Here is a 15090-nt window from a genome sequence, read left to right as displayed (position 1 = left end):
ACATTCAACCTAGAAGGGCTGGACTTTTGGCTAAATAAAGGACAGGAATAAAGGGAGTGGACAAAATAATGCAAACACCTAGCAATACATAAATATTGACAACCTAATAGGGAGTAGGATAGGATTTTGACTTTGAATTCTTCTTGAAATGCATTTAGCTTTAAGTTGTGTGTGGTTTGAGAGATTGAAAAGGAAATGGACTTCCCACTCTGTGGTTTCCATAAAGATTTAATTTTTGTTCAGAGGTCATGAAAACACTGAAATTTGTGTGCATGGCTTCCTTTGAGCCTTATAACTTTGAACTTTCCAAGTAATCTGGCTTGGAAAACAATGCAAAATTCACTTGCTGTCACAAAATTACATCTCTGTTTCTAGGCTTCACCACTCAAAAACATTCAGATATGACACTTTTCAGAACAATCAGCAACAATCTGTGACTGATGTGCAGAAAACTATCAGCGAGTAATCAAACTTGATAATACATGAAAATTTTGTTTACACTGTTAACTGAACATAATGACATATGGCATGTGGGACTGTCTCGTATAAATACTGCAATTGTAATTCTACCTAACCAAAATACCAAAATAATTTACGTTAAATTACCTTAAGGTTATAAGTGTTAAATCACTAATGTCTAAAACAGAAAGATAAACAACTACATCAAAAAAACTATAGGGTACTCGTCAACTGTTGTGGTAACTGCATGTAGCAAATGTTAAACATTTCTCATTTTTAGATGAAAAGCACATATTGACCTGGCTTGAAACCTGACTCTTGCACTTCGCAGGCTGATGTTTCTCCACAAGGGGGATCTATTAGCTCTTAAACAGGTTTGTATTGGCTTACTGAAAGAGAGAAAACCCATATGAATACAATCTCATCAAGGCTTGTTTGCAGTACAACTGTAATGCTGCTTTATGCAAATAAATGATGTGTTGTTGAATATTTCACAAGTGAGACACTGTGTGGCCTTGTTAATTCAGAAATATGTACACAGTACTCAGGGTTAGGAAGATTATAGATTACCGATTACATGTTAAAAAATACAATAAATAAAAACTCATCCAAGATGTCTTTGAAAAGGGAAAGAGGAAAACTGCACTGTTTTATAAATAAAAAATTATATAGGTTACATTTAGTTGCCAAAACTATGCCAGTAGCGTAGCCAGAACTTCATTTTAAGTGGGGAGGTTGAGATGGCAACTAGGAAGCATTTTGTCCTAGAGACATCGCTATAGTGAGGTCAACAACTACTAATAAGTCTACCCACTCATGTACTTCAATGTAGCTTCCACAATCAGACAGAAAAAAATAAAACAATAAAACTTTGCTATGGCAGGGGACAAATACAGAAGAGCTCTTTCTTAGGTCTACATTCAAATCTTTTCATAGTAGTTGGTTATGTCATTAAGAAAACCCAGTAACTTCTTGGTAGGCAAGCTGTAACTCTTGTCTTGTCACTGTTGCTACAGCTACAACCCTGTAGGTAGATAAAGACAAAACAGGCCAACATGGCCACAAAAAAACATTAAAAAAGATATGTGAACACTTTAGAGGCAGTCTCCAGAAAAACACTATAAGAAGAAGATTAGCTAGATTGGGCAACTGGATCCATATAGCCTGCATATCCCCAAAGTGAAGGGATGTAGATTACCTTGTATAGGTGAGTGAGGACTCACTTGGCCATGAGGTCATACAAGTAATTTATCGAGATGATTATGGACTCAACAAATCTTAGAATCAATAACCTCTTCAAAGATGTTCAAGAACTAAAAAGTAGTCTAATCTACGCAAAATCAGAGATAGAACATCTAAAAACTGCCTCTGCGTCTTGTTTAAATGCATTAAAAACAATAGCAAATGGCATCAAATGCATTTGGATCACTACTACTACACTACTAAAATCAGTTGCACAGAAACAACATTATAATAGATAGGGCACATGATTCTAAATATGAAACTTGGTAGTAGCCAGCTACCGAAGAGAAAAAGCTACTTGTTGATCACCTTAAAAAGGAACCAAAACTAATGGAATTTGAAAGGGTGCACAGCATTTGCAAGTTTAACGCCAGTTGCCAAAGAATGTCTGGTGTAAAGCTCTTGCACTACAAAGACAAGGAAGAAATATTAAAACTGTCTAAAACACTCAAAGGCACAAACATCTATGTCAATGAAAACTTTTCAGAAGCTGTGCATTTGAAAAGAAAGGAACTATTACCCTGGCTGCATGAAGCATAACGCCAGGGAAATATTGCATGTCTGTATACATGTCTATATGATAAGCTTTTGTTTGCCCACCCAAGCTGCCAGGCCAGCAAAATGGTCAACCCCAGTCTGATTAAGGTTCACCACTGTTCATATTTCCTAGACCAACTAAGTCCTTTGCACTTTCATGTTCTTATAGCCCTCTCCAGTTCTCTTTCTTTTTATAACTACAGTACTTCACATACACGTTTCTTTCTTCAACCTGATACGTGTCTAACACAGACCCTGATATTAATTTATCAGACAAGTCTATTAATAATGCAATTAGAAACTGCCCATATCACACAGACAAATCTTTAATGAACCTGTGTGAAGAAAATAAAATAAGCACGCACAGCACTGTTCCACTTAAACTTACAAATCTTGCAAAGCACTATGACTCTTTGTTGCGTTATTTGTCATTATTTCCTGTACAGTTTACTATTATAGGTCTCCCTAATACTTGGTTTCATAATCACAAAGCTTTGATGTTTTAATGCTCCTGAATTAACTGAAATGAGGGCAGGTCACTCCTAGCCCTATAGTTTCTCCCAATGGTAAGCTCCGATACAATTGAAATAAAACCATACCCCCAACACAAAACCACACACAAAACACATAAAACACATTTCAACCCAGGAACAATAACATAAACAACAGTAATTGTCACTCAAAGGGAGGGGGCATGACTCCCAAGAGCCTGTTCTTATGGCACTTTTTGCATGTCCACTTGCAAGCTCCAACAGGAGTGCAGTCAGTGGCAGACCACCACACAGCCCCCTCTACCTTAGGAGTCAGCCATCCCAGTGACCCACATTGCTCGAACAAAGTTTTTTTAGGTGCACCGGAAGGTGTCGCCTGTTATGGTCTCCTCATAGCACGGGTCTCTGAATTTCCACTGTCCTGGTCAGCACAAGCACCAGGGAGGCAACGTCCCTTGACCCCAGGCACTTCCAACTCCTCTTCAGGGCGGGGCCCCTGATGAGATGGCTCCACTTAGCCCAGCATCATCTTCCGTACTGGGCAAATGTATCCCTATGAACTACAACAGTCTGCTGCCCCACCAGGACCCCATACACCAACTTACCCAGGCATTCTTTTGCCACACAAGGGTCCTTCCAGGGTGACTGCAGCTTTGGGCAATACCCTTTTCTGTGGTGTGGGTTGTACAGCCACACAAATGCTCCAGGCGACAGCAGTTGCCCTTGACAGTATGAGTCATATGTTCATTGATGGCCCCAACAGGACCAGGAGTAAATGATGAAGGCCAGCTAAATAGTGAGCGTTCAGTTGAAACACTCCACAAGACCATCACTCTGCAGGTGGAGTGGTGTGGTCCGGGTTTTTCAAATGCCCAGCCGGTTGCAAACCCCAGTCATGACTGCTGACTCAAAGTCGCACCCCTGGTCACTGTGAAGTTCTTCTGGCACACCGAAACAGCAAAATAAACTCCTCTACCAGCCACTCATCATCATGGCCACAAGCACATAGCAGTTCCTGGCTTCAGTACTGGGAAAGGGGCCCAGAATACCCACATCTGCTCCCTCCATAAGAGAAAGGGATTTCAACAAAGTGCGTGACGGCTGCGGTGGCCCTTTCTTGGCTGTACACAAGCTGTAGCAATGCAAACAGAGCTTCACATCCAAGCAGCAACCTGGCCAGTAGAATCTCAGCTTGCAGCTGCTTCAGAGTCTTGCCCACCCTAAAGTGCCCTATGTCAGCAGCCCCAGCACTTTGCATAGGCTGCATGGCACCCGCAACAGCCAGATGCTCCTCCCAAACACGGAACAACAACCTGGAGGCTGTCCCAACCCACTTGGAGTGCCTTGGCAGTTGGTCCCTGTGATGATACATCTGTTCATTCTGGTGTCTGCCCTGCCTGAAGCCAACCATGCAACCAGCAAAGATCAGTATTAGGAGTTATCAGGATCAGGAGAGATCAGATCTTCATTACCGTGTAGGTGCCTGGCATGGTGCTGAATGAAAAAATTGTACTCTTGTAGCACCATGATTCACCTTGCTGCCTGGCCCTCGGGCTTTTTAAACTGCATAAGCCAGGTCGACAAGGCATGATCAATGTGCAGCATAAAGGAAAAACTGTACAGGTAGGGCCAAAACTGGTGCTGCCCTAATACAACAGCCAGCAATTCCGTTCCCTACAACAAACTTGCAGCTGCTCACAGGAATGGTAGTACTGGCAAACTTGGAGCAGCATTTTCTGTGTTAATGCTATGCAACACCAAATTGGTCCCCATATATTCTTCCTCAGTTGCCACAAAGATTCCCGTTCATCTCCTCACCTCCTCTCCAGCCTCAGCGTAGCCTTTGCGTCACTGATCACAGTTCCCGTCGCATCACGGCTCACGATAGGGAGTCACTTCCTTGCTCTCATGTCATGTCGGCTGCCAGTAACGGAGCTGAACTCTACGACAGTGGTATGCTCCCAGCCGTCCGGCATACCTCATGTGGTGTGAGGAAGCACACCCGGCTGCAGCAGAGAGATAGTCAAGCCCATGTCACTGAGCATAAAGAGTCTTGGTCATAGTTATCATCACAGAATCATAGACACAACTGACCAGATATTACTTTGGTGGTGTACTGTTATCAGCACTGCAGTGACACTGACATGCTTGTTTTCAGACTTTGTTGTTCTAAACATTAACAAAAAAATGTTAAATAGTTTAACATTTACAAATTAAATGACATGAAGTGATATATTAAATTTCTGAATTAATTATTTATATTAATCTACACTATGTCAAACATTTCAACCAAAAAGAGCCCTATAAAATTTTAGGTATTTTCTAGAATTTTTAAGTCAGTTTCTGCCTATTGCACACACATGTTTACGGCCTGAATTTAAAAAAATGGACAAAGACATTGGTGTTATTTTTTCCTTATAAGAATATAGGTCAGTCTAAGGTCGAACCAGTTTGCTGATTGTAACTGAGGCTCGTACAGTGGATAGAGATTAGATGAAGCAAAAGACTCTTATTCTCACTTCTCGTTCCAGCTTAAATGATGGAGGAGTTACATTCAGACACCTAGTATGCAACTGCTACACTATTAAGGGGGAACAGAAATTCGACAAAGAAATTAATTAACATCAGGCTCGAGATAGCAGCATACTGACTCTGATACTTACTGATACAACAGGCAAAGTTCATTATTTTTTTTCCATTACTGATGTATCATCAGTGAATCATGTGAAAATGGACAGCAGTGGCAAGAACTGCAAAAGACCAAAGAAACCAAAGTGGCATGGAGAACAGAAGAATGAAAAGGCTTCTTAAGGAGGCAGCGAGCAATACTGACCGTATGGTCAAAATTAAAGCTAAAGCTACGTGAATCAACTTTTCTACAGCTGCTATTATTAAATATACTGCTCTCAGGTTAACGTAAAAGAAAACTTAATGATGTCTCCAGGTCAAGACTACATGATATTCCTGGGATGTTCGTAAGGAACTTCGCTACTGCTGTTATTATTAAACATACTGTGCCTTGGTAATATAAAATAATAAAATCCATTGGTCAACACAACTGTATGATGACCTCAGACCAAGACTGGATGATGTTCCTGGGACTGCATAACATGCTGATAAACTTATTGTGCTGAGAAAACTAAAGAAATTCCAAAACTTTGATTTTGCTGTTATTATTTAATGAACAGCTCCTGGGCTGACTTAAATTAATGAAATCCCTTGGTCAACACAACTTTATTGATGTTCCCAGATCAAGACTAGATGATGTTCCTGGGACTGTAAATTTGTTGGCTAGCTTAATGGGGAGTTAAAGCTAATAGATCAATTACAGAACTTTGCTTCTGCTGTTGTTATTAAAAGTACTGCTCCTGTGCTAACACAAAATAATGAAATCAGTGAGTCAACACAACTGTATGAAGTTAAAACTGAATAATGTTCCTGGGACTGCCTAACATGCTAACTAGTTTATTGTGGCGAGAAAACTAAAACAAGTTCCAGAACTTTGTTTCTGCTGTTTTTATTAAAGGTACTGCTCCTAGGGTAACATAAATTAATTTAAAAATCCCTGAGTCAACACAGTTGTATGTGTATGATGCCCCAAGTTAGGACTAGATTATGTTCCTGGGGCCACACAATACTGTGGTGAGGAAGATAAAAGATCCGTTCCAAAACTTTGCGACCCAAAAGTAGTACATTTCATTTTAACACAGCTATTCTATATGATGTCACAAAGAAAATATTAGGCATGATTTTCCTTGAATTGCAAACTATGCTAGCTAGATAGGTAACTGTAAACAAGCTAAAAAATCCAATTCCATGACTTTGTAACTTAGTATATGTAACAAGTTTGAAAGAAATTGTTCAGAGCTAAATTTTAACAGTGAAAAATGAGTACTCGGGCCTACCATTAGGCTAGTCAGATAGCTTAACTACCCAGCATTGCAATTGCTATTAAAAATTAACTAACCAAGCTAAGGCTACCTACAGTAAATATTTAATTGTGTAAGTAAAACCAGTACTATATTACTAAGGATGGATGATGTAAAACAAGGAGCTTCTAAATGAAATCTCTTACCTTCACCAGGGGTTGCAGTTTAGCTGGAGCTTCACTGCAGTGAGGTTCAAAATAGATAATAAAAGAAAGACCTGGTTGCATGTGGTGTCAAAGAATCAAGTTAGTGATTGGTTGAACAAATTCAATTTAAGCACCTCCCCTGTTGACCCAAGACCACGCCTCACTCTACAATATCAGGACATGCAGTCAAAATCACAGCACAGCCATGCAGTCTTAATGGGCCTCATTTCAGTTACTGTCAGTTCAAATGCTGGTCCCGCTGTGTGACAACAGAAACAGAAAAATACATAAATGAGAAAAGCTTTATTGAGAATTCAGCCGTATTAAAATACAGTACGTGAGAGTACAGAGAACAAATGTAAAGTGCTCTCACCATGTTGCTCCTGAGCAGAACGCAAATACAGTGCATAATAATATGTTAATTAGTGCGTGACATCATTTAGTGATTTTTCAAGCAGGCTTTAGCTACTTTCCATTGAAAATTGTTAGCAACACTGGACGAATAAGCCAACTTCAGCCTCATGGCTATAGTTCCGGAAGATAAAATCCTATTAATTGTCTCCATAGCCATTTAGACACACCGTCATATCAACAGCTTTACACACTCAGCCAGCTATGAGATCAATCATGAGATTATAAAATTTAAATCAGAGCAAAGAAGGTTTAGTAAAACTAACAAAAAGGCATAGGTACAAGCAATGTGCAAAATACTCCTTGATATTTGAGGGGTCCAATGTTGGCTGGTTACTTCAGCATTCTTCAGCACTACAGTCAGCATGCTAACTAACTTGCCTTCGTGGCACTAGAGCTTCAGTGGCACCAAAATGTTTGGTTTAACAGTTCTTCTTTTGGAAAGGCTCTTTTTTGGTTTGGTAATGTCTTCCACACATTAATTGAGACCTTACCTGTCTCCTCTACTGTCTTTTGTTTGAGAAATGAGTAACAATTCATTCTTTCCACCAATCTCTTGTAAAAAAAAAAATCAGATTTACAAATATGCTACGCCATATTGTAAAGTTTTTTTAGAGATATTCCTAGCATAGGTACAGTTAGGCAATGAGGCAATGAAGGACAAACTAATAAACTAGGTGAACTAATTTGCTATATCGTCACTCTGAGGCAGACCAGTGCTGCATAGTTATTTAAGAATATTAATACATTAAGACAAAAGCTTGCCAGTTGTGATACATAAACCTGTCCCTGAATTTGTATGTGAGTGTCCATTTTTCCCTAATGGACAGCATAACATCATTATGCTGAATTAATTTCCAGGGACCTTCACAGGTCCAAGAGATTATTATTTCTCACCTTGGGTAAAAGACTGTGTACTTAACATTTTTAGAAGTCAGAATGAACTACAAGTCCCCAAAAGCACTGAATTATTTCAACCAATCAATGTCAAACCAATCACTCTCCACTTTCCAATCATATATATATATACATATATATATATATATATATATATATATATATATATATATATATATATATATATATGCAGTGGAGGAAATAAGTATTTGATCCCCCACTGACTTTAAAAGTTTTAATACAAAAAAATAAATGAAACATCTCATAATTTTATGCCAGCTTTATTTTAACAGTGACACATAGAATATCAAAAGAAAAACTGAGAAAATTACATGAAATGAGAAATAAAAATTAATTTGAATTTCATTGAAGGAAATAAGTATTTGACCCCCTAGTAAAACATCATTTAATACTTGGTGGCAAAACCCTTGTTGGCAAGCACAGCAGTCAGACGTTTCTTGTAGTTTTTTATAAGGTTTGCACACACTTCAGGAGTAATTTTAGCCCACTCTCTCCATAGATTTTCTAAGGGATTGAGGTCAGGAGACTGGCTAGGCCATTCCATGACCTTGATATGCTTCTTATGGAGCCACTCCTTTGTTTCCTTGGCTGTATGTTTTAGGTCGTTGTCGTGCTGGAAGACCCATCCACGACCCATTTTCAGTGCCCTGGCGGAGGCAAGGAGGTTGTCACCCAGGATTTTGCGATACATGGCCCCGTTCATCTTCCCGTCGATGCGGTGAAGTTGGCCTGTGCCCTTAGAAGAAAAACACCCCCAAAACATAATACTTCCACCACCATGATTGATGGTGGGGATGGTGTTCTTAGGGTCATATTCTGTATTTTTCTTCCTCCAAACACGTCGAGTTGAGTTGAGACCAAAGAGCTCAATTTTGGTCTCATCTGACCACAGCACCTTCTCCCAGTCTCTCTCGGAGTCATTAATATGTTCATTGGCAAACTTGAGGCGGGCCTGGACATGAGCCTTCTTGAGCAGAGGAACCTGGCGTGCACTGCAGGATTTTAAACTTTCAAAATCAGTGGGGGATCAAATACTTATTTCCTCCACTGTGTGTATATATATATATATATATATATATATATATATATATATATATATATATATATATATATATATGAAAAATATATGTCCATTTTGAATTTGATGCCGACAACACGTTTCAAAAACGTTTACCACTGTGTTTCATCACCTCTTCGTTTAACAACACTCTGTAAGCATTTGGGAACTGAGGAGACCAATTGCTGTAGTTTTGCCAGTGAAATGTTTTCCCATTCTTGTTCTCAACTGTTCTGGATCTCCTTAGTCGTATTTTCATTTCATTTGTGCCAAATGTTATCAGTAAGACCCACTCAGGCAGGCCACTTTAGCACCTGGACTCTTTTAATATGGAGCACTGCTGTTGTAATACATGCAGAATGTGGTTTGGCATTGTCTTGCTAAAATAAGCAAGGCCTTAAAAAAGATGTCGTCTGGATGGCAGTATACATTGCCAAAATCTGTATATATCATTTAGCATTAATGGTGCCATCACAGATGTGCACGTCACCCATGCCATGTGCACTAATGCACCCCTATACCATCATGAATACTGGCTTTTGAACTGTGCACTGATAACAAGCTGAGTGGTCTTTAGCCCCCAAGACACAGTGTCCATGATTTCCAAAAAGAATTTCAAATGTTGATTCATCGGACCACAGGACACTTTTCCACTTCCCCTCCATCAATCTTAAATAAGCTTGGGCCCAGAGAAGGTGAAAGCATTTCTGGATCCTGTCTATGTATGGTTTCTTCTTTGTCTAAATTGTAGGGTTTTTTTGCCTTTGCTATCATAGTCAAAGATTTTTGGTTAACTGATATTGCCTATCTGATTATTTTACACGTTCAAGTGACCAAAAGGGACTGATATAATTACTGAAAAGGAAATTTTCTGGATGAGAAAGTTTAATGCTGCATGGGGCTTTTTATTATTTTGCATGTAACATTTCACTCATTATCTGTGCTTAGACTAGAAGAGACATCTTTGTATCGTTGTAGTAGCCTACTGTTAGATCAGAGTGGAGGAAGAGATTTATTGCCAACTTTTCTATCATGAGTTCTGCTTTTAAGTCCTGTTGAGGGCAGGGTCAGTTGAAGAGAGGGCTCATGAGAATATCTGATTGTGTATGTGTCCTGCCTTCAAATTCACTTGGTTCTAAGATGCATTTAAATGAGTGCATGTTTTACGTACTTGGATGGAAAATACAGAACATTTTTCCCTACATTTTTCTACCAGGCCTTTTTGGAGAAGACCACCTGACACTTGGCCCACAGATAATTTGACTTTAAGACCCTGCATTTTATATTTTATTTCAAATAAAGTCTGAGTGATTTTTCCATGACAGCTTAACTGGGCAGATCAGAATGTTTTCATTTAATAATAAACATAGATGTATGTTGTTGGGTTTATATTTAGTTGACCTTAGGTAGTGATTCCAAATAGGTTTTAGATTTGTTTGATATAAATGCACTCCAGCTTCAATATTGTAAAAGTTGGTAGTGTATACAACTAGGGCAGAGGCACAAATTTTAATGCAAAAAATAAAAAAAAATATAATTTTTTTGTTACACAGAGATCTTTCACTAAATGGCTGAAGGTATCCTTAGATCTGTTTATACATCTTTATCATTAGATATGGCCTATAACATACACCAAGGGTTACATAAACCATTAACTTCATATGAAATAATAGACCTTAAAGAAATATTTTATGTAATAAGAAAAATAATGGTGGTTTGTAAGTATAAAGTTAAGGCTTCATAACTTAAAACTTGTAAACCTTCGTTACTTTTCTCATTACATAAGAGAAGTAATTGTGGTTTAGAAGTATTAAGTTATAAACTAATACATTTAAAGTTAAGTGGCTTATTACTCTAGTTGAAGAAAAACAAAACAAAATGTGCAAAATGTTCCAAAATATTTGCTTAATTTGATAGAATAGAATAGATAGAAATAGAAATTAACTGTTAAACTGTCCAGATTTCACAAACAGGCTCTGCTGGTGTGGACACTAGCTTACAAGCATAATTTATCCCCTCATAAGAATATTATATAGAATAATAGGAATATTTAATTCAAGAACACATCTTTCTTCCGTAATAAATCAAATGAGCCCTTGCAACGAAAGATGTGACATTTTTTGTAAAAAAACATATAGGCATGGTACGCCATTGTTTGATCTGCGGTAATTGAGATAATGCTCTTTTATTGAACAGGCAGCAAAGGAGAGCCGCTGCTCAAACTATTCCACAACCCAACGCAGAATGACCTAATTAACACACATGTACATCTTAAACTAACAACAACAACTGATTTAAAAAAAAATTAAATTACTGTCTCTCCTCCCATGAACTTTGTGCCTCCTAAAAGGGCTGCGTGCATGGCTGCTCTGCATGGTCATGTCTCCTGCAGCCCGAGCCAGTATCAGGACGCTACATAGCCCAGTCTTCAAGGTGAAACGCCCTGGTAACCTCATGGAGGTTGAGCAGAGTTCTTTGGTACACCGCCCCACCCCCACGGTCTTACTGGCCCCTCGAGTCTTCTCTTAGGGCTGCATGCTCTGCCTTGGTGCTAGGTTGCAGAGAGACTTAGCACTTTAAAGGCAAATGGTCTTTTATTAAACAGACAGCGAGGGAAAAGTAGCCCACAACCCAATATAGAATGACACAAATAGCACACATGCACATCCTCAAGCTCTGCATAACCAGCCTTCTGCACTTCTATGGCAGCACGAGCTAGTAGCGAGACGCTACAACATATTTTATCTTGGAGGGGCTCAAATGGTGCAGCTTCTAAGTAGTTCAGCAAATAATGATAAAATAAGTGATTTCACATTTTTCATAACATATATACAGTCAAAAGTTAAAGTAAAAAGGTTTAAAAAGTTAAAGTAAATTATAGCTGCAAGCGGCAATGAGCACACATCAGCACAGTAAACCCTTAGGCGGTTTGAGCCAATGAGGTCTCACAAGGCCTAATGCAGTTTGTTCCTTATATATATATATATATATATATATATATATATATATATATATATATGAATATATATATTCTTTTATATATATATATATATATATATATATATATATATATTCATTTATATATATATATATATATATATATATATATATATATATATATATATATAAGGAACAAACTGCATTAGGCCTCATTGGCTTATATGAAAAGCTGAAAGGAAGTCAGGGAGTTTATCAAAAAGGCTTCATTAGCCACTGACAAAGAGCAGGGGTCTTCAAACATATATCTACATTCATATGTACTGATCTTCGAAGGTTTGTAGAACATGCAAAAGATTGGCCAAAATAGATGTCAAAAATACATGAGTAAAGTAAAATTTCTGTTATTGTTGTATTTGCAAAGTGGTTTGGTTCTCAATATTTAACGCTTTGATACACATGCTACAGTGAGGCCCAGTGCACCTATAAGGGTCATTTATAGTTTTAAAATGTACTTGTTTCACTTTGGGTAAAATAGTAAAAGAAAGATATTTTGTTCAAATTTTTATGATTTTCACTTTGGTATAGTCTATTTCCAGGTCTCTCCTTCTGAGTGGGGATGAAAATAATTCTGTGGATAACAAATGTCTAAAAGCCTTGTTATTACTATTATTATCTTTTTTTTCTGTAAAATTGTAACCAGAAACAGACAAACTGAACAACTTTGGTACCACAGAAGAGTAGACTGATACACTTTTGATTAATTTAATAACCCCCAGAGGAATAGCCCTAATCAACGTAATTTTTTTTTAGTACAATACTTTAGCTCTGTGTAGTTAAGGACATTTCTTTTACTATCCATCATATGTACCACAGACCAAATACCCTTTTCCATCCAATCCCTAAAGAACACAGTTTTTTATTAATAAGAACAAACCTGTTATTCTGCAGTGTAATAGTGTGTGGAGAAAAAATACGTTTGTGTATCATCTTCAATACAGTAGGGCCTGACTATGGAAAGAACACAGTTTAACAGGTAGATGGCTCTAAATCATATTTCAATAGAAAATGTATGCCTCCAACAAACTCAAAAATTTTCCTAGGAAGGGTGAACCAGACACTATGCCCATCTCATTGAAATGACTGTAACCACTTCATTTTAATACTACCAGTCATACCGTTAAAGTCAATAATATTCAGACCACCCTCACTGAAGGATTTGACCATTACTCCTTTTCTAATATAATGGTGTTTGTTTTTCCAGATAAAGTTTCCAGATAAGTACTGGATTTGATTTTTTTTTTTTTAATTATTTTCTCAGATATACTTAGTGAGTATCAATCTAGATAATGTCTTTGTTCTATGTAAGAGAATCCTTCCAAAGATAGAAATATCTCTTTGTAGCCAACTAATCAGAAGGGGACTATTCTTCAAGTTAGCATCAAAATCAACCTTTTCACTAACATTTAAATCCGTCCTTAATTATTGTGGTCCCTAAATATTTAATATTAACTGGTATATTATCTACTATAGATCTATTATCTACTATATTTTTAGATGTTCAGGTATTGTCATCAGTTCACTTTTTTATATTTTAACTGTAATGCAGATGCTTCAGAAAAGCAGGACATAATATATGCAGACTTACAGCTAACTCCTCACCAATTCAAGTGTTTAACCTCCTTATTGCTTGTTACACAAATTGCTAGTAATTCAACTGAAAGAATGAACAAATATGGGTTAGCTGGATACCCTGGTGTATACCCCTATTAATTTCAAATCTTTTTGTAGTACCAGATGCAAGTAAAATTGAGCTATTGATTCCTTTATATATCATGTTATTTTTTTTTTCATTTTAACCCAAAACCAAAATGTTCCAGTGCTTTAAAAATGAGTTTGCATTCTATTGTTCTACAAAAGCTTTATAAAAACCTAGAAATAAACTGCAGTGCTTGTAGGAGCTTCCCAGAAATTTGTGAAGGTGTTAAAGGGACACGTGTCATCACAACCATTCAGCACGACAATACACTTTCACCATATAATTAATTTTTGTTATTACTTTTTATTAGTGATCATTGTAAAATAAAATTCAAAACGATTTAATAATAATAATAATGATAATAATAGTTATGATCATTATTATTGTTATACAATGAAAATTCTCAGTATTAAGACTCAAATTTATACATTGCTGAATAAATACATAACAAATAAAAATAAATAATAAAAAAAACAATAGAAAATGAAAAACAAGGGATACAAAATTGTCTTTATGAATGCATGTACTGTGACTGCGAGTCTCCATTGTTTTTGGTGCACCAAACAACTTCAAACATTAAATTTTGATTAAATTAACATTGTTAAGAATCACCGTTTACCACGTCTCATTATTATTATTATTATTATTAGTAGTAGTAGTAGTAGTAGTAGTATGCACAGAAACAGCTTCATACTTCACATTGTTGACATTACAGCGCAGTGTTTGGAATCGCAGCTTTATTACATCATTTTCTGTACGGTCATGAAAACGGCGTTTATTTTAAAGCTATAAAATGATTGACAGGCCTGTGGATCAAATGACACAGAGTCCCTTGTCTGTAGAAGAGGACAGGGCCATGAGGTGAATAAAACAAGACATAAGTTAATCTACACAAGTATCAAACAACAACAAAGAAAGGTCGCAAGGCAATACAAAAACCGATAATAAAAGAAAGAATAAAGAGCAAGAACCATTTTTTGTTCTTTTGCTAGGTTTCTTCAAAAAATATAAACTTTAAAGTAATTGGGAATCAGCCTGATGAAATTAATGAAAGTGAATGGAAAGCCCTCTCGAATGGTCCTCTCATGCCTGAGCAAATTGCTTCCTATAGCACGCGTTTGAAGGCAAACGCTGGGGACACAGCCAGCTTCTCCACTAGTTTTCTGCTGGGGGCCTAGGGCCTGTTTAGAACCCTAGCCACTCA

Source organism: Colossoma macropomum, unplaced genomic scaffold (genome assembly GCF_904425465.1).
Source record: "Colossoma macropomum unplaced genomic scaffold, Colossoma_macropomum, whole genome shotgun sequence".
In the NCBI taxonomy this organism is placed as follows: Eukaryota; Metazoa; Chordata; class Actinopteri; order Characiformes; family Serrasalmidae; genus Colossoma; species Colossoma macropomum.
The sequence above is the reverse complement of the archived record's forward strand: the minus strand, read 5'-3'. Positions refer to the sequence as shown.